Here is a 22,088-nt window from a genome sequence, read left to right on the forward strand (position 1 = left end):
GCAAAAGTAAACACAGACTAAAGAGGAATATTGTCAAGTTACCTTTCATGAAATAATATGAATTCTGCAATTATGGACCTACACTGTAGTGCTTCCTGCCAATATTTAACATTGCAAGTTGCAACCAGTGTTCCGTTTAAAGCCTAATTTTTAGCCGTTGGGGACTTTGCTAAAAAATCTTGTATTTATCTCCAAATCGGTATGTTTTCCGCCCAGCCAAAGTTGAATTTTTCTGCCAAGTTTGACGAAAATTACTGGAAAAGTTTGAGAGTTAGGTAGAAATGGTACATTTGCTTCTATCAGTGCAGTGCCTCGCACATTGGGGCCTGTAACAGGCGGCCTACCCCTCTAAGGGCCGGGAAGCCTGGGCTAGCCAACCTGGCATCTTAAGGCAAAGGAGGCAGGATTAATTGAGGTCATATGACAACCTGAAACACTTGGACTCAGAGAAGGGCAGAGAACTCAGTTTGGAGGGCAGGAACCACAGGGAGCAAGTTTGGCTCCTGAGGCAGGCTCTGAAAGAAGCTGGGGGTGTCAGGAAAAGCAGCCTGGAGGTGTGTGTCGTATTCCAGAGCTTGGAAGGTGGAAAGGTAGCCCAGAAGGGAGGAGACGGGGGGAGTCCAGGAAAGTAGCCTGGGAGTCACACCTTCAGAAACCAGGGAAGGGCCAAGACAGCAGCACAGGGGAGGTTACCTGCTGATTTCTTGGAGCTGGAGAGTGGGATAAAGAAAACGAGGCCTGGGAAAGGACTGGGAGTGGTTTATTTTCTTTGCGGATTGTTTTGTTAATAAATGCAGGGCCCAAGGAGGGCAGTTACGGGACAGAAAGCCTTTGTGCCTTGTGGAATATTTCTGGGAACCTAGTGAAAGGAAATAGACAGGGAGTGCCAGCAGAGCCAGGCCTTATGGCAGGCCCCAGCCTGGTTGTGGTTTTCATGCGCTGCTTCAATATAAATGTTAAATAATTAATAAAAATAATCATCGTGATTTGAAATTCAGACAGAAATGAGAATAAATCCTTTTGTTACTCTTAAAAAAAAAAAAGGATTACTTTTTAGGTAACCCCACGTGCTCCCCACACGTCACCCCTGCTGACTCATATACTAAAATCTCTTCCTATTAGTACTTGAAGCTCTACACACCTATTCATAGATTTCAAGGCCAGAAGAGATTATTAGGCTGTCCAGTTAACATGGACCATAGGCTTTCCCCCCGTTACCGCTGTATTGAGCCGAATAGCTTGTTTGGTTAAAGTATATCTTCCAGAAAGGCATCCAGTCTTGACCTGAAGACAGGGAGAGTCAGAATCCATCATTTCCCTTGGTAGCTTGATTCAATGGTTAATCACCCATGTGTAGTTGAATGTCCTGAAAAATGATGGCATGTTGATTCATTTATTTCCTTTTGTACAAAATCGTCAATTACTCCAAGATCTAGGTAACTTTGTGAAATATTTAAAACTCAATCTTTATTTAATAGATCCATTAACTTCACCTCTTCCCTCTTACCAAACAATAAGCAACTAAAACGAACAAAACTGGTGGGTAATTGTGGGGGAGCGGGGGGAGAAATCCATAAGTCAAGTTATTAATTATTTGTAACCTAGGCTATTCCTATTGAAAGTGTCTTGTAGTCTGCACACATCTGGAAGCTCTAAAGAACCTTTGAACCACCCCAACATTCCATCCCTTGTCAAATCCCTTGCATTGACCTGAGGTCAAACACATGCTACACCACTGTGAAGACTAAATGAGAACTTACATTTCCAAATTATATAAATTGGTGCAAAATAAGGTTCTAATTTGCATATTAATGGGCAGGTTTCAAATGTGCATTGGGGGTACCCTGAGCTCCTAAGGAAGTAGCTTCTGAAAAGGGGTGAAATCCTGACCCCATTGAAGTTGATGGGAGTTTTACCATTGCCTTCAAAAGAGCCAGGATTTCAGCCCTAGCTCTTCCAAGGATTGTAGCTACAGTGGGAGGCTTTTTTGAGTACGTACTGGGATTCAACACTGGCATGGCACTGGCAATGGGATAGATGAAGCACAAAATTACAAGCTGAAGATTCTAGAGTTCACTTGTCTTTCATCTGTTTGCGCAATATTAAGCAACATGGGGCTCCAATCCTGATCAGGGCCTTTGGGCACTGCCATAAATAACAAACTTCATTCTACCTAATTATACTCCTACAAATACAGCCTAGTGGAAAGTGGAAGCAGAGTTAAGTTTGTTTGAAGCTACTTTTTTAAAAAAAAGGTGAAAATGTTAAAGTTGTGCCTTGACTTTTAGTTTCCTCGCTTTTTTCTGTTTGTTTTTATAAAACTTCTAAAGTTCATTTCATAGATTCCAAGGCCAGAAGGACCAGTGTGACCATCTAGTCTGACCTCCTGTATAATACAGGCCATAAATCTCTCACAAAATAATTCCTAGAGCATCAAAGACATAGTTCCTCTTGAGTTATTTATACACTCTTACAATCTTAATTATGTTTTTCTCTGGAAAAATGAAAGGATGTATAGATGGCTCTATTCAACTTTCGAATATGGACCCTGCCTTCATGCTTGTTTGTAAAGTACATAGCATACTGTGAGCACTATGGAATTAGTAATATTATATACAGTATAAATATAAACACTATATAATATAGATTATGAGAGCTGTATGAGTAATGAAAAAAGTATATTTCTTAATTTTCCCTAAGAGACTAGAACTTGTCATTCAGGAATGAATTCAAAAACATTTAGGAATCTGAGCTCCTTGAGTCTAATCAATCTGTGACCTGATCACAGTCTATAAGTACCTAAGTGAAGAACAAATATTTGATAACGGGCTCTTCAGTCAAGTAGACAAAAGTATAACAAGATCCAATGGCTGGAAGTTGAAGCTAAACATATTCAGTCTGGAAAAAAGATCTGCATTTTTTGACAGTGAAGGTAATTGACCATTGGAACAACATGCCAAGGGTTGTGGTGGATTCTACATCGCTAACCATTTTTAAATCAATATTGGAATTTTTTTTCTAAAAGATCTGCTTTATTCAATCAGGAATTATTTTGGGGAAGGTCTATGGCTGGTGTTATATAAGAGGGCTGACCAGATGATCACAATAGTCTTTTCTAGCCTCAGAATCTGTGAATCTATATTCTACTTGCTTGTTTGAATAGATGGTGCTTTCACTAGCTAGCCAAGTAGGGAATTTTATCTTTAATACTACTTTTAAAGTCAGCTTTTTGCTACCTCCTCTGCACCCCATTAACCTCTGCTCAGTTAATTGGAGACTGACTCCAGCAAGTGGTAGGTATCACTTTACAATGTACTACATACAGAGTAATAAACATACTTTGAAGTCAGTGGAATAATTGAGGTGGGGGCTGGGAAAAGAGGAGCAATAAAAAGTGCCCTGATTTATGTGGCTAGATTACAGCAGATTTAAATTCTGTTCATTAATGACTGCAGCACTTTTTAAAATGCTCAGCATAGATCTAACACAACAGTATACACAGTGGAAGGTGGTAAGCAGCAACTGCTTGGATTGAGATCAAGGCCATTGGCGTACGGTACAGGAATTCAGCCAAGACGGCCCTACTGAAAGGAGAACAAGGTTTAGAGCTTCACGAAAGTAAGCTCTGAAATAGCTACATTGTTATTTTGCAACTGAACTGCTCCTAACTGTATACCCACATACCTAGACACAATAATAGGTTTGATTAGTGGCTTGGTTTTGAACAGCACATGTTTTCCATGTGCTGGAACAGGAGTTTCTTATTTTCTTTTATTCGCTGCTTCTCTAAAGGGACATTTCAAATGAAAATAGTAGCGTAGTATAACTTTTGGGCTCTGCTATCGTGTTTGCATTTTAGCCAAGGTAAAATTGATCAGCTGGGATGAAAGTACTTTCAGGAGTATCTTCTGGTTCTGTGTTCTTTTCAGTCTCCAAGCTTTGCAGTGCTGCATATCAGCTCATGGGAGAGTAAAGTGAGAGAAGATTTCCATAACTGGGGCTTAGCCATGAAATCCTCTGTTGTGGAAACATACTCAAATAAGTTCCATAAAGCTTCTCTACATTAAGGGTGGACTCCCACAGCAAAAGGAAGCAAGTTTGTTTTTCTGACCTGGGGGTCAGTCTCTGAGGTTATTGGCTTGTATATGGCACTGAACAGATGGGTTTAAAAGCAGCTCTGCATGGCTATTATTGGAGAAGCAATTTTCTGAAGTCTACTATGGGTGAAGCAAAAAGGGAGGGAGTCTAAGGTGAGTGAATCGATTTCCTAAATCAATACATTGTACAAAGAGCAAACCTAGTAGCTAGCCTCTTGATCTCAGATTTAGCTGGCATTACAGGATCTGCACAGTCCAGAAGTCACCCAACTACCCCAACGAAAAGATGCTTTCAGTAAACTCCAAGAAACCAGTCCAGGCATTTCACAGGAAGCTTGGCTCTCAGGAGCATTTCCACTTCTGAGTGGAACTACGAATGGCGGAGACATGCAGCGATGGAATATAACTTTCAATATGGAAACAAAACTTTTTAATGTTTCAAAAGTGGTTGGGCTAGGGGACAGTTCTGTTTGGTTCTTTACCAGAGCAGTTTGCCCATTTCTTATTGTTGTTTTTGTTTTTAAAAAGGGTAAACTTAAACTTGCTGGAAAATTTATAAGTGTTAGTTGGTGGGGATGTCCCAGCAGACATTGCTATAAAGGCCACATGTAGGCTAGGCTGTTGGAATGAGGATGGCCTGATAGCTAAGGCACTGGATTGGTACTCAGGAGTCCTGGGTTCACGTCTCTTCTACAGACTCCCTGTCTGACCTTGGGCAAGTTATTTAATCTCCTTGTAGCTCAATTTCCCAGCTGTAAAATGGAGGAAAATAATATTTCTCTTGTCTAAGTAAATTGTAAGCTCTTGAGGGCATGGACTGTCTATTACAATGTGTATGTACAGTACGTAGCACAAAGAGGTCCTGTTCTTCAAATACAGTGACTACAAATTCATATAATGGGAACATTACACCTGTCTCTCCAAATCTAAAGGGATGAATAAGTGTTTGGCAGGACAAAACTCCTTAAAAACATTTTCTTTCTTGTGGTTTTGCTTCCTTTGGAACTTATTGGAGAAGAGGAAGGTTGAGCATAGTTTTAAGATGTTTGGAATGCAGCCATTTAACCAGACTGTCTGATATTGTAATAAGTTCCAGGTGCGTATATGTACTTCTGCCCTCTGCTGGATGGAATCAGACCTGCTCAGCTGTGTGTCATAAGTCCCATAGTGCTAATAGTTCATAAAAATTCTCCTTTAACCCCTGTGCATTTGGAGGAAGAAGGAGGTCTGAATTTTATGCCCATTGATCCTGTGAAGTACCAACTGGCAGTAGTGTGCAGCATTACAATGCTAAAGTCCTTTGTTTCCACACATTAGCCCTTTACAACCCAGACATTAAAGACCTCCTTTAAATAATGTATACAGCATGAGGATAATTGAATTCAAAAGAGCCATGCTGGTCGGTGCTGGGCTCTGTTGACATAATATAACACCACCTAAAATAATACAAACATTCATGGCAATGGAAGTGTGATGCCAAGGAGCCTTGAGAAAGAATTAAGCTCTTCATGGACAATCCAGAGCACTGTAATACTACCTTGGTTGACAATTGAATGGCATTAAAATGTCTGGAAGTTTATTGCTTGTAGCAGAGGGACCCTAAGAGCTACACTTGACAACAGGTCATTTAAATTACCATGATGCCATGTAGTATGTAAAATAACTGCCTGTTCTCAAACAGGCATTTGCTAGATTCAGTTGCAACCTTTCGCCCTGCAATTATTTTGTACCCTGGTGAGATCTTTTCTCATAAAATACCATGTTAAGTAGGCAGGCGAGTATGATACTATTTCAAATGAAGTTGATAGCAAAGAGGATGGCTTCTGTGAATAGCCATGTGGGAGCTAGAGAAATTTGCCAGCCTTGGGAGGAGACTTAAGGATGTGCTTCCTGAAAAGCATCTTATGGGGGGAGAAAGCATGCTAATAAAGTCTTTTAACTGAACTTTGCTTATTAGGGATCCTGATTCACCACTGCATTACTTGGCAGTGTAAATCTGCAGCCACACAGCCGTGAATCAAGCTCTAGGTCCATAGTAAATTTAGGCCTACTTTATCCAGTCTTTGCCGTTCCAGAGGCAATAAAAGAGGTAGCAAATTACAGGCAACACTGACATTTTTCCATCTGCTCTAAAAGCTCTAAAGGAAAAAATGGGCCATGCAATAGCAGTAACCTCGCAAAGGATGCCCTACCCCCCTTGTCAAAGGGGCTTCTTCCTCTTCCTAATGAATGTAAGAGGTATTTAGAGTTGATAGCTAATCATATCCTTTTAGAAATCTTGCCAAAAAGTCTCCTTTGCTGAGTCTATTAGAATCTCATGAGCAGTCAGTGACACCCAAGCAAGAGCCAGATGTCTTCTGTCTTTTCCTCAGACTAAGTGATGTTCACCCCTGTGAAGAAGGCCTCAAAACAAGGCTTAAATGGTGCATAGGCCTTGTGTTGCCTCTTTTTGTAGGGGGGCATTTCACCCGATGTGCGCACATGGTAATTGCTGGTTCTAAGTTCCTGAGCTTTGCATCACTATCAACAGCATCAGTGTTGTATTCCATTTCCAAACCATCACCATTCAGATGGGGGGGACGGAGGGGGAGATCGCTCTTCATACACCCAGTTCACCCCAGCTAGCGAAGTGTGACAGCACTCTGCGACTGCAGTAACACCGGAATGCTGCCCGTGGGAGGAACTAAGCGTTCTTCTGAGCCTAAGTGGCAGAAGCGCGTCATTGCTCTGTCCCATGCTGTGTGGAGCTGCAGAGGGGGAGGGTTAAAGGCAAGCTTGAGATCTGGGCATTAAATGGCGAAGGAAAAGAAATATCCATTCCATGACTCCATGTAGATGTATTTATTTGAATGCCTAATGATCATGTGCCTGTCTACAACTCCAGCTGCGGGAACAGTTATAATAAATCTCCTGCTTCCCAGGTGACTCCTGATTTGGGTGCTATCTCCTGGGCTCCCACACAGCTGCTTTCCAGACAGTCTCTCAGGAGCTTAGCAGAGCAAGCCCGCCGAGGCTCTGACTCTGAATTCTGTCCAGGGGCCTTCTCTTGTCAGAGAGCTACTCAGCAGCAGTGGCTGCTGAGCAGAACATACCATGCTCTGCAGGCAGAAAGGTGGGAAAGAGGCTGCAGGCAGGAGCAGAAGGATGGTAGCCAGGCCACCACAGCAGACTAAGAAGGAAGCAGGATCCTGGGTGTGGATGTGTCATTACATAAAGTAAAACTATTTCCCCATGTTTATTCCCCCCCCCCCCCCCCCCCCCACTGTTCCTCACACTTTCTTGTCAAGTGCTGGAAATGGCCCATCTTGATTATCACTACAAAAGGTTTTGGTTTTTTTCCCCTCTCTTCTGCTGGTAATAGCTCACCTTAACTGATCACTCTTGTTATAGTGAGTATGGTCACACCCATTGTTTTATGTTCTCTGTGTATATAAAATTGTCCTACTGTATTTTCCACTGCATGCATCCGATGAAGTGGGCTGTAGCCCACAAAAGCTTATGCTCATATAAATTTGTTAGTCTCTAAAGTGCCACAAGTACTCCTGTTCTTTCTACTTCCTAGTACACACCCCATGTGGATGAGGCAGAAGTGGAAACCCCTAATAGAGCTTAAGGAGAAAGGTACTGCCTCGGGGAGACAGCTCAGCTCAGGGAGATAGAAGGGGCAGGAGGGAGAGAAGCAGGAGGAAATGTGAAGCTGGAGTGGGGAAAGGGGAGCTTGTGAGAGGGAGGAACTGATAGATTTGATGGTGTAGGTGGAAGTGGCAAATGCTGGATTTGCTAACTGGTCTGGGAGGGAGAATACAAAAGAAATCCATATTCATCAGCCATGCATATGCATGAGTTCAATAGCATAAACACACTAGACTTCCAGTTGTTATGGGAGCACTCCATGTTGATATATCAAGTAAATCATTAATAAAATAGATGCCCAGATGTGGCACTCAAGAATATGTGGCATGGTTCCTGGGCTTTGCAGGACCCATAAACTCCTTGCTGTACACTGCAAAGGGCCTCCTTTGTGCAGTTCTCCACATCAGTGCTTATGAACAATTTCCTGCCCAAAAAAAACCCACTACAGTGGTCAAATAGGACCAAAGCCCCATATTAAAGTCCTCTTTACCCATCAAAACTTAAAGCAGGGTGCAGAGCATTGCTGCAAAGTCACTGGGAGTGGCTGTTTCACTAAATCCTGCCTTTGTCAGTCTGTATGGACTAAGAAAAGGAGTACTTGTGGCACCTTAGAGACTAACCAATTTATTTGAGCATGAGCTTTCGTGAGCTACAGCTCACTTCATCAGATGTACTGTAGCTCACGAAAGCTCATGCTCAAATAAATTGGTTAGTCTCTAAGGTGCCGCAAGTACTCCTTTTCTTTTTGCGAATACAGACTAACACGGCTGTTACTCTGAAATCTGTATGGACTATTAGTCAATTCCATCCCATGAATTCTCCGGTAGATGCCTAGCCTAGAGACAGATACAACAATCAGCTCTGAAATGTGTCAGCACTGGAAACCTCATCTCACCTGACAAGGATTCGGTAATCCCCTTCTCGGGCTGCTATATAGACTATGCCCATATAGATGCTTTGCTTTGCACACTTTGTTCCCTAAGGGTGATTCCCTCATCAATTTTTTTCTAAAAATAACTTCCTAGAGCAGTTTGTTTTACCTGAGGGTTAATTCAAGCCAGGCCTGCATGAGCTCCCCTGCCCCACAGGGAAACTCAGTCATAATTCCTCCCTTTTTCCCTGTTGCAGAACACCCACCCTTCCCCATGTGTTCCAGCTATGGCCCGGGTCCATAGGTCACTCATTTGTTCCTTGGAGGGACCAGCTGCAACAAAGGCCTTGAGAAGTCCTGAGTAGCCCTAGTGCATTGAGGCTAATGAAAAAACTATCAATGGTTTGCAAATAGATAAACTTGGAATGAAGGAGCTCTAGCTCTCCCAGCAGCTGTGCTGCTATACCAGGGTCTGACTTCAAGTCCTGGACCGTCTCTGGCTTCCCAAGCTGGGAAATCTGGGGAGACAATTCCTGGGGGAATTCATATTGATCCACTGCAGCTGGCTCGGGGTGGCATCCGTGAGCTCAGGAGGAAGTGACAAGCCTCTGGCTGAGCACAGAGCTACGGTAAAGAGAATAAGAGAGAAAAGCTGTGGGGGACTCGTAAGCCATCCCATCTTCCCACCCCGCGCCAGGGCATTCCTTTATTATTAGGCTAAAATAGATTTATGGATCAGCTGTTGCTTCCTTTGTCCCTGATTCATTCATTTTTCCTCTCCATTCAAAAATTTCTTTGGTGTTTATGGTTATTTTCTGCCTATCCCTGTCCCTTCTTTGGAAGGCATTCTAGCTGTGATGTAGGCTAATTAGCAGTCGTGTTAATTAATCACCACTACTGCTAATTGTTTTAACTTTACGCCTTGTAATGTGTATGTGAAAAATGACAAGAATCTTGTATTTAATAATATAGGGAAGGCAGGGGAGGGTGGGGGAGAGACTGTCAGCTAGTGAAAGAAACAAGAGTCTGGGAGCCCAGAGTTCCTGGGTCTGATTCCTGACTCTGTTACTAACTTGGTGTGACCTGCTGGGTGGCACAGCCTCATTACCCATGTGGAGAAGGGTTGTAATGCTACTTACCTACCTCACAGAAGTGCTGAGAAGCTAAATTCACTAGGGACAGCTTGTGAAGCCCCTACTCTTAATGGGGAACAGTTACTCACTGGAGTCATGGGACACCCTGTGGAATCAAGGGGCCATTCAGCCTGAGAAAAGACATCAGAATCTAGTCTTTCCTGTTTGCCATGTGCTTTGAAGTCCCTGGATAAAAGACACTAAGGTTATGCTGGAGGCTGGGTGGCTCCCAGGAAGTATGTCTTTGATCTATGGGCTGTCACAGACCTTGTTGAAGCTGATGGGCATTGAAGCTAAACAAGGGAGCTGTTCAATGCCCTTTTATTTAGTGATAGCCAAAATAACAGGAAAACACCACCCGGGGGACCGACAGCAAAGAAAGGGCCTGGGGATTAATTGGTGGAGGGGCATGTGTGTCCCTCAGGAGCAGGCAGAAAAGGCAGGAGAGAAAAAGAAAACTTCTGGTAGTGTCTTGGCAACCCTCAATTGAAACTGGATCATGGTATATGAGTAAGAGGTCTAATCAGGTGCCTGACAAATCCACTTATTGTGAGTCGCTTTATTTCATTTCAGCCAGGATAGATTGGTTTGGGACATGGATTATTTTGGCCCACCTTTTCTAGGACCTTTCTAAAGAGGCATGCAGGCCACCACTGAATAGGCTGCTTGGATGCCATGGTAGCTGCTTCGGAGCTTGACTTCACTACGGGCTAAATCAGCGCTGCTGCGATCGATGCAGCAGAGTTGATTTAGCGGGTCTGGGGAAGACACGGTAAATTGATGGGACAGCGCTCTCCCATCGACTTCAGTACTCCACCTCAATGAGAGGCGAAAGCTATGTCCACGGGAGAGCGTCTCACACCTGAAGAGGCACAAACAGAAATATCCTCCATCCAAGAAGTGACACTGAAATCAGGTTCAAAAGATGAAACAAGCAATCTTCCCTGGGAAAGAACTTTATTCATGGCTTGTCCCATTTGTGGAGTGTTCCAGACAGCACTCAACTGCACAGCCAGGTGCTGTCTGAAATAGTCAACAGCACTCCGTTCCCCCGCACTTGTTCCCACTGCTTGGCATATGGAGGAGTTAGATCTGTCTGCCAATGAAGAATTCTCCTGGAAAAAATGATCTCTAACAAGGTGTGAACATGTGAAAAATGTTTGATAATGGAGGTCCCACAAGCAAAGGTGAGGACAAGGCAGCTCTTTTCCAGGAGCCCGCTGGAAGGTTTAACACAGATCACTTGGTGGTGGGTTTCTTTTGCCTTTGATACGAGCAGACTCCATAGGATTAGCTCCTTTTTAAAGGCATTCATCTCCACTCCAGCTGTTTCCCCTGTAACTTATACAGATGCAGTTATTCATAATAAGCTCTATACCCAGAGCAGCTGAAGTTAAAAATCTTTCTTACTCAGGCCTGATCTAAACTACAGAGTTACGTCAACCTAACTCTGTAAGCGTCTACACTAAAATGTAGCTCCCACCGACGTAACTTGTCCACTACACTGACTTAATAACTCCACCTCTGTGAGAGACGTAGTGCTTAGGTCAATGTAGTTAGGTTGATGCAGTGTCAGTGTAGACAGTGCGTTGCTTACATCATTCCTGCCTCTCAGAAGCCATCCCACAATGCGCCATACAGTTAAATCGGTGCAAATGCTCCTGCTGATGATGTGCACCACTAACACCAGGAGCATAGTGTGAACGTGCAAAAGTGATTTAATTACTGTGGTGGCTGTACACTGATGTAACTTGGGTCAACTTAATTTTGTAGTGTCGACTTGCCTTCAGTATCAAAGGATCTATCTCTGTGAAATACAGGTAATGCACACAGTCTTTGTTATCTGCTCAGATGCTGTTCAAGAGTCTCATCTAATTAAAAAGCTGTTATCAAATGTCACCCCACGTACAGCAGATAAAGTTGGTTTACCAGTTACATTTCAAAACTGCGGGCTAATGAATATAATTTTACTGATGAGGGATTGCTGTAAAACTCCCCTGGTATGTTGCACACATAACCAAGCCTAGTTGAGCTTGTAGTGAGAATCAAGTCATTTTAATCCAGAGGCAAACAAGAGGTATCTTTCAAACCAAATTGCAATTCCCAGTTAATTGCTGTGATATATTTATGTAGAAGCATATGACGGGATTGTCAGAGCCCATTAACAACTGGACACTTGTAAGTATAGAGGAAAGGTCATAAATAACAGCTGTAGAGGTGACGTATTGGGGTACATGTACAGCCCGATGGTACCCTATCAGCTGATATTTACTGCATCCAACAAGAGAGATTCCACTACCAGCAGCTCACAGAGCATTTGTCAAGGCCACATTCAAATGACATGTGAGAACACTAGTTTAGACTCTAAATCCTGCCTGCCCATCTAAGAACGCTCAGGGCCATACTCATGAAGATATTTACCCAGATCAAGAAAAGAAAATCAAAGACTCGAGTAGACATGCAGCAGCTGGTGAAAGTAGTGAATGCCAATATGTGTGTCATGGGATACTAGAATTCCTGGGTGGAGAGTTGGGAAAGGATGTATCACCCTACAAAGATCAAAGGCCCAATCACTTCAGCAATAATGGAATGTTCATACTGCTTTTTTACAATCACAATATACTAAATAACATATTTGGGAGGCAACATGGTTTTCTGTCCATCATGGGCAATCTTATCACCCCACTGAAGCTTTGGGTGCCCATGCAATCCCCAGACATATAGCAACATTTCTTGGTACACGTGCTTTGGAATTTGTTGGTCTTCCATTGTAATAACATGTCCATGTAAAGAGAGCAAATGAAATCAAATCAGGTTGGCTTCGAATGTCCTCACTTCTGATCTTGTCCTGCCACTTGTTGTGCGGCAGCTGATGACGATGACAGGAATCAAAAACATCTGTCCAGAGCTCTTCGGCACTAACGTTATACTTCTGTACAATAGAGCTAGTATAAACGACGGTCATAGATCTGCAGCTTTGTAGCAAGGTTAATGTCACAGCGCTCTAGAGGCCCGCGAAGAGCCCGAAATGTAGCAGCAGCTGCTGCTATACAAGCATCCACCTCTTCCAAGCATCCTCCAGCACTGTTTATGACACTGTACAGATATCTGACACCTGCTCAATGTTCTGTCAGACAGGTTAATACTGAGCTGACTGTAATCTGCAGCTGGAGGCCACTTGACTGTAGCGGTCAGGGACTTAATTTTACCTGGATTAATAACCAGACCCACGTGTGCTCCTTCTTGCCTGACCAGATCAACTATCAGCTTCAGCGATTTCACCAAACTGGGCTAACTGGACAATGTCACTGATGTATCTGAGACCTCAGAGCAGAATGGTGTTCAGTTCAATACCATCAACAGCTGCCTCCTCCAACTTACCCAGCAACCAGTCAATGCTGCTATGGGACAGCAAGGGTGACGGAATGCAGCCTTGCTGACTTCCTGTGGAGGTAGAAAACCAAATCATGTATCTGCCCATTGACTCAAATCCAGCTTTCCGTTCTGTTATAGAGCTCTCCTACCAATTGCTCTGTCTTACTAGGCATACCATGTTGCCTGAGCAGATCCTACAATTCTGAACAAATCATTTAGGGTCTGATACAGTGCCCATTGAAGGCAATGAAAAGATTCCCATTGATTTAATGGTGCTGGATTAGACCCATAAACCCTGTGTACCTCAGTGTCCTCATCTCTAGAATGGAAATAGTGCTATCTGTCCATTTCACAGGAATGTTGGTAGGATGAATCATTTAAGGTTTAAACAGAGTTTTGAAGACATAAAGTCCTGTGTTGAGTGGTAAGTATGATTATAATTATACAGCACTTTTCATCCCAAATAATCTGAAAAGACTTTGCAAACCCTGTAAGCAGGAAGTGCACCCCCCTCCCTGTAATGCAGCCACTTATGGGGTGGAACATGACAGTTGTTTAATATTGCATGGCAGCACTGCCGGACAGGTTCATTTACTGTATCACAGATGAAAAGGCAACTGATTAAAAGTATTTCAAACAACATCAGACTCCTTCATGTGATTTTCAGTATTTCTTGTGTTTAGGAGGAGCCGAAATACTGATAGTCTCTCTTAGGGTGGTTTGGTACTACTTCTTTTGTACCCAGTCAGAACCAGGAAGGTGATGAAAATAAAATAATTAACCACTAGATCTGGTCAGAAATAAAATGTCCTGTGGAAAATTTTGACTTTTCATTTTAAAAAAACCGACCAACAGTTATCATTTTTGGCCAAAAACTTCCAGTTTACGGGTTCTTTTCCAACCAAAAAAAATTAAAAACAATGAAGAAAGCATACATTCATGAAAATTTTAGTTTAGTAGGAAACCCCGTTTTCACTCGAAGGGCGGTGGGTCTTGACACACAATTTTTGACCAGCCCTATTAGCAACAACCTTCAAACCTCAAAAGAGGCAAAAGTTTAGAGGATACCCAGTCAATATCCCATATGGCAATAGGTCTCAATCTTTTCCATACCAGCACCTCCTTCTCCCAACCAGGACACACCTCCCATCTGGCCAGAACCCCCTTCCCACCTAGCAATATGGGAAGGGCAAGTGGGTTGTCACCTTTTGACCTAGTGTATCCCATACTCATTTCCATCTCCTCAAGCGAAACCCCTTTCCTGCTGGAGATAGTGTTGTCTGACAATCAATATGCCTGTCGGATTTCATATTTATCACTCCAGGGGTTGTTCCATTAGCATAGTCTAAGAATCTCAGCTGAAGGAAGAGTGGAGATAGTCCACCTTCCGATCAAAAAAGCTCAGTGTTTAAGTTCTGCACAGTGTGGCTGTTTAGTCAGTTCAATGAGGCCAGAATAAGTTTTCCCAAACCAGATGGCTGCAAGCCCCAGTAAAACCTGCAAGTGCTTCAAATGTCAAAGGAACTGCCTTTCCGAAGAGTCAAGTTAATGAATACCTGTGATTTTGTTGGAAATTAAGTGCAGGAAGCATTCCTTTACGCCATGTTCCTGACTATATGGCTGGCACTACAGTAATTGCATTTTATTAGGAATGTCATTTTTCATTTCTAGCAGGTTCTGTTTAGCCCGACAGGTTCATAAATTACTTGTCCATTGCCTGCTCTGAGATGAAGCAAACCGTTTGATATGTCTAATCTGTGCATGGCAGCTTGAGGTAACAAGATGGCTCAGATGTGCAATGTGGAGGCTTATCCTGTGGAATACTTTCCTGCTCTAGAATCATAGAATCATAGAATCATAGAATATCAGGGTTGGAAGGGACCCCAGAAGGTCATCTAGTCCAACCCCCTGCTCAAAGCAGGACCAATTCCCAGTTAAATCATCCCAGCCAGGGCTTTGTCAAGCCTGACCTTAAAAACCTCTAAGGAAGGAGATTCTACCACCTCCCTAGGTAACGCATTCCAGTGTTTCACCACCCTCTTAGTGAAAAAGTTTTTCCTAATATCCAATCTAAACCTCCCCCACTGCAACTTGAGACCATTACTCCTCGTTCTGTCATCTGCTACCATTGAGAACAGTCTAGAGCCATCCTCTTTGGAACCCCCTTTCAGGTAGTTGAAAGCAGCTATCAAATCCCCCCTCATTCTTCTCTTCTGCAGGCTAAACAATCCCAGCTCCCTCAGCCTCTCCTCATAACTCATGTGTTCCAGTCCCCTAATCATTTTTGTTGCCCTTCGCTGGACTCTCTCCAATTTATCCACATCCTTCTTGTAGTGTGGGGCCCAAAACTGGACACAGTACTCCAGATGAGGCCTCACCAATGTCGAATAGAGGGGAACAATCACGTCCCTCGATCTGCTCGCTATGCCCCTACTTATACATCCCAAAATGCCATTGGCCTTCTTGGCAACAAGGGCACACTGCTGACTCATATCCAGCTTCTCGTCCACTGTCACCCCTAGGTCCTTTTCCGCAGAACTGCTGCCTAGCCATTCGGTCCCTAGTCTGTAGCTGTGCATTGGGTTCTTCCGTCCTAAGTGCAGGACCCTGCACTTATCCTTATTGAACCTCATCAGATTCCTTTTGGCCCAATCTTCCAATTGGTCTAGGTCCTTCTGTATCCTATCCCTCCCCTCCAGCGTATCTACCACTCCTCCCAGTTTAGTATCATCCGCAAATTTGCTGAGAGTGCAATCCACACCATCCTCCAGATCATTTATGAAGATATTGAATAAAACCGGCCCCAGGACCGACCCTTGGGGTACTCCACTTGATACCGGCTGCCAACTAGACATGGAGCCATTGATCACTACCCGTTGAGCCCAACAATCTAGCCAGCTTTCTACCCACCTTATAGTGCATTCATCCAGCCCATACTTCCTTAACTTGCTGACAAGAATACTACGGGAGATCGTGTCAAAAGCTTTGCTAAAGTCAAGAAACAATACATCCACTGCTTTCCCTTCATCCACAGAACCAGTAATCTCATCATAAAAGGCGATTAGATTAGTCAGGCATGACCTTCCCTTGGTGAATCCATGCTGGCTGTTCCTGATCACTTTCCTCTCATACAAGTGCTTCAGGATTGATTCTTTGAGGACCTGCTCCATGATTTTTCCAGGGACTGAGGTAAGGCTGACTGGCCTGTAGTTCCCAGGATCTTCCTTCTTCCCTTTTTTAAAGATTGGCACTACATTAGCCTTTTTCCAGTCATCCGGGACTTCCCCGGTTCGCCACGACTTTTCAAAGATAATGGCCAGTGGCTCTGCAATCACAGCCGCCAATTCCTTCAGCACTCTCGGATGCAACTCGTCCGGCCCCATGGACTTGTGCACGTCCAGCTTTTCTAAATAGCTTTTCTACTCTAGGGCTGTGTAATGTTATAAAACTAGTCTGGAGACAGCAAGCATCACGTCCTCAAAACTAGCAGCAGATTGTTTATTTTTGTGACCTTTTTCAATGGACAGGTGAGACAGAAGGGAAAACAAAGCAAAACTTCCCATTGGATGCGGTATCTCTTGAGGAAGCTTGAGGTTGTGCCCATCATGTTGGTTAGTTTGGTGGTTAGGGAGAAAAATGGGCAATCTTCGCTCAAGGACCTTAATTCATTTTTTGTCATTTACCTCAGGATCCTTCAGATTTAACTGCCATTTTTCCAGGAGCACTAAGGAACCAGTGATCCTGAAGTACCAAGAAACACAGATCAGGAAATAGAGGGAAAGGATTCAACGGGCCTGATTCTCCACTCAGGGATGGTCTACACTGAAAAGTTACATTTTCATAGCTAAGTCTCTCAGGGTTGTGAAAAATCCACACCCCCGAGAGACGTAATTAAGCGGACCTAGCCCCCAGCATAAACAGTGTTAGGTTGACAGATTCTTCAGTCAGCCTAGTTACTGACTCACAGGGAGGTGGATTAACCACAGTGATGAGAGAACCCCTCCTGGGTCTACACTGAAATGCTGCAGCCTACTAGCTGTAGTGTAGACATAGCCTAATATACTCTTTTAATCTGTCTGCATAAGCCAACCCCTGTGTCCTGAATATGTTCCTTTAAAGCTTGCTTTTTATTAAAGTCTAACACAGTTCTCATGAAAATTTCAGTCAGCTAACGCAGAAGACTAGTCTGGGATAGATTTTCATCAAACACACTTTATTCATTTACCGATGTTTAAAAGTAACTATGCTCTAGGACAATGGTTTTCAACCTGTGGTCCGCGGACCCTGGTGGTCCGCAGACTATGTTTAAGATTTCCAAAGGGGTCTGCACCTCCATTCGAAATTTTGTAGGGGTCCGCAAATAAAGGTTGAAAACCACTGACCTAGAAGCACTGAAGCTGACTCAATCCAGTGCTAAGCCCTCTGACAACGATGTGAAAGTGTAATGTAAGTGGTGAGATCACAGCATAAAATGTTCTCATTAAGATTAGTTCCCTGGCATCACTGAAGCTTAAGAAATTGAAAATTGACATATTTATTCCTTCCCTAAATTTTTAAACAGCAAACATTTTTAAAGCCTTTGCTAAAATATTTAAACCATGTGAATTACAAGTAGATGATGGATGATATGGGGAATAAATGCCCTGATTTATTGGAGAAAGGGTTGTTGGGAATGTAGTGGAAATGACCTGCTAGTTGGAAACTTATCCAAATCAGTTTGATTAAATTGCCCACAGTGGGCTATTGAATCATAGAATCATAGAATCATAGAATATCAGGGTTGGAAGGGACCCCAGAAGGGCATCTAGTCCAACCCCCTGCTCGAAGCAGGACCAATTCCCAGTTAAATCATCCCAGCCAGGGCTTTGTCAAGCCTGACCTTAAAAACCTCTAAGGAAGGAGATTCTACCACCTCCCTAGGTAACGCATTCCAGTGTTTCACCACCCTCTTAGTGAAAAAGTTTTTCCGAATAGCCAATCTAAACCTCCCCCACTGCAACTTGAGACCATTACTCCTCGTTCTGTCATCTGCTACCATTGAGAACAGTCTAGAGCCATCCTCTTTGGAACCCCCTTTCAGGTAGTTGAAAGCAGCTATCAAATCCCCCCTCATTCTTCTCTTCTGCAGGCTAAACAATCCCAGCTCCCTCAGCCTCTCCTCATAAGTCATGTGTTCCAGACCCCTAATCATTTTTGTTGCCCTTCGCTGGACTCTCTCCAATTTATCCACATCCTTCTTGAAGTGTGGGGCCCAAAACTGGACACAGTACTCCAGATGAGGCCTCACCAATGTCGAATAGAGGGGAACAATCACGTCCCTCGATCTGCTCGCTATGCCCCTACTTATACATCCCAAAATGCCATTGGCCTTCTTGGCAACAAGGGCACACTGCTGACTCATATCCAGCTTCTCGTCCACTGTCACCCCTAGGTCCTTTTCCGCAGAACTGCTGCCTAGCCATTCGGTCCCTAGTCTGTAGCTGTGCATTGGGTTCTTCCGTCCTAAGTGCAGGACCCTGCACTTATCCTTATTGAACCTCATCAGATTTCTTTTGGCCCAATCCTCCAATTTGTCTAGGTCCTTCTGTATCCTATCCCTCCCCTCCAGCGTATCTACCACTCCTCCCAGTTTAGTATCATCCGCAAATTTGCTGAGAGTGCAATCCACACCATCCTCCAGATCATTTATGAAGATATTGAACAAAACCGGCCCCAGGACCGACCCTTGGGGTACTCCACTTGATACCGGCTGCCAACTAGACATGGAGCCATTGATCACTACCCGTTGAGCCCGACAATCTAGCCAGCTTTCTACCCACCCTATAGTGCATTCATCCAGCCCATACTTCCTTAACTTGCTGACAAGAATACTGTGGGAGACCGTGTCAAAAGCTTTGCTAAAGTCAAGAAACAATACATCCACTGCTTTCCCTTCATCCACAGAACCAGTAATCTCATCATAAAAGGCGATTAGATTAGTCAGGCATGACCTTCCCTTGGTGAATCCATGCTGGCTGTTCCTGATCACTTTCCTCTCATGCAAGTGCTTCAGGATTGATTCTTTGAGGACCTGCTCCATGATTTTTCCAGGGACTGAGGTGAGGCTGACTGGCCTGTAGTTCCCAGGATCCTCCTTCTTCCCTTTTTTAAAGATTGGCACTACATTAGCCTTTTTCCAGTCATCCGGGACTTCCCCGGTTCGCCACAAGTTTTCAAAGATAATGGCCAATGGCTCTGCAATCACAGCCGCCAATTCCTTCAGCACTCTCGGATGCAACTCGTCCGGCCCCATGGACTTGTGCACGTCCAGCTTTTCTAAATAGTCCCTAACCACCTCTATCTCCACAGAGGGCTGGCCATCTATTCCCCATGTTGTGATGCCCAGCACAGCAGTCTGGGAGCTGACCTTGTTAGTGAAAACAGAGGCAAAAAAAGCATTGAGTACATTAGCTTTTTCCACATCCTCTGTCACTAGGTTGCCTCCCTCATTCATTGAATTTGAGACCTTTTAGACTATTCCAACCCAAGGTTATAATTTTAGTCATCTACCTTTGAAAATGCCCTTCACTGTCTGAGAGTGTTTTAGATTTTGATTTCCAGAAGAACTATCAGCAAACTCACCCAAATTTAGCTTCTTGGCAGCAAAGGCTTCTTAAATGACTTTAGTGGACAATCTGACACAAATACCCAACATCTCGTCCTTTCTCACCTAGGGCTGAGAGAGACACATCTCAGCTTTTAGCCTGCTGTGTTGTCACCTTCCAAGTCTTCCAAAGATTGTCATCAGAGTCCTCTAGCAAAAAGGAGTTAAAAAACTTATATTTCTCATTTATTTAAAGCTAAGAAGAACCTGTTTTAGATGAGGGGAGGATTTGGAGGGCATTTTGATATGAAGGTGCGGTAAACACTGGGGCAGACCCACTACGGGTGTAAATTATCATAGACAGAGACTTCAGTGGGTTGGAGCCGCATCAAGGTTGAATTCAAATCCTTTTGTGGTTTGAGTCAAATGTTTTGCACTGCTTTAGTATATAAATCACTCTCTGTAACATTAGTTTCATAATTGTGGATTTCCAATGCCAATAGCAATTACACTAATTACATAATAATGATGCTAAATAGCTGCTTTCATCTGAGGCAAAAGTCCATTATAAAGGGAATGAGTCTGTTATCCCTGTTTTACAGACAGGGAAACTCCCCTTCAAATGTTGGCAGGGAGGAACTTGGACTCTACAAATAGGAACAGTGATGAGGTGGAAAGGAACTGTCTTTTTGTGAAAAGAATGAGGAATACTTTTGGCACCTTAGAGACTAACAAATTTATTTGGGCTTAAGCAGTCATGGGCTAAAAGCCACTTCATCAGATGGGGTTTTAGCCCATGAAAGCGTATGCCCAAATAAATTTGTTAGTCTCTAAGGTACCACACGTCCTCCTCGTTCTTTTTGCTGATACAGACTAACACAGCTACCACTCTGAAACCTGTCCTTCTGTGTTGACTTTTAGATTGCAAGGTGGCTTCTTCTTTTGAGGCTGATGGTGATGCACTGATCACTTTATATCCTTAAGGGGGTGCTCTTACTTTGACAAATACACATTATGTTAATCAAAGTGTAATTCTACCCTCAAAATGACTACGGAAAACAAGCATCTTCTTCTGAAGAAATCTGCACTTTGTGTATTCAGAGCGATAGTTGCTTACTTCAGTGGCAATAATAATCTTTTGCTGCTTTTTCTCCTGTTAATATGGTAGGACCTGTATATATGTGGCAGGGGGGACTGGCTTCCATTCTTTTGGGGCATCTTCAACAAAACTGTTCGCTAAATTCCAGTCAGTCACATCTATGAAAACCCATAGAAGGCCGTGGAATCCCACAGGGGTCACTGAAGGCGTAATTAGCCCTGCAAAATACTACCTACTAGTGAGTGGTATACATGCAGGAAAGAACCTATCTTGACTTTCAGATCCCAGCTTCAGATTGCAGGGCTGGGAATTAAACTTGGAGCTTCATGATGGCATTTTTATAGAGGCCCTTTTCAGAGGTGAACCACACTTTAAATGCTAATAGCTCATGCTGACTTCTTTAATATTTATTTTTAATTTTTTCTCGTGTACTTGGGTTCTGATTCAAAAAACCCTGAAGTCAGTGGGAGTCTTTCCATAGACTTCTGTTGGCCTTAGATCAGGCCTTTAGGCAAGGTTGTTTTAATCATGGCTAGATATTTTTGTATTTCTAATTCAAAGCTCAGTAAAAAAGTTTGCTAAAGAACCATTGAGAGCTCACTGGGCCAAATCACCTGAGCAAATCTCGGCACCATCATGGTAGAAATGCCAATGCCCTATCTGCACCAGTTCTCTCACCATTGCTGCCACTGGTGGAGTTGCTAATGGGCCTTGCACTTGTTTTAACTTGAAATCTAGTTGCACATTGTGAACACTTTGGTGGGAATCACTTAGGATATCTATAGCCGGTACTGGGGCTTAAAGTTAGGGATAAATCTAAAGTAATACTAGATCTTTTCTGTGTGTAGCTAAGTCAAGTAAGCAGTTGCTCACTGAGTTAAAAACAAGCCCATAAAATTTCCCTTGAAGTGGAGGGCAGGTGCCTTTGCCAGGAATCCCCAGGAGCAGCTTACTGGCTGATTTGGAGCAGCGGAGAAGAATCACTAGATTTAGCTCAGTTCTCAGTGTTTAGCATCACATTGTGCGTGATTGGGAAGTTGTTTTTAGAAGGTCTTTGGCCTGGGGGGAATAGTCAGAAAAATTCCAGGTGAATCTCTTTGCTACAGTGTCAGGCAGTGCGAGGAACAGCTCATAAGGGCTGATAAATCATATGACACTCCAGGACCTACACATAATATGATCTATTATGTACTGTAAGGAACCTGGAAAAACATGCAAGCAAACAGTAGTGTGTATTGTACACCAGTGTTTTGGAAATAAGTAGGTAGATGCCACTGGCATGAACTGTGAGGTAGAG

Source organism: Lepidochelys kempii, chromosome 15, assembly GCF_965140265.1.
Source record: "Lepidochelys kempii isolate rLepKem1 chromosome 15, rLepKem1.hap2, whole genome shotgun sequence".
NCBI lineage: Eukaryota > Metazoa > Chordata > Testudines > Cheloniidae > Lepidochelys > Lepidochelys kempii.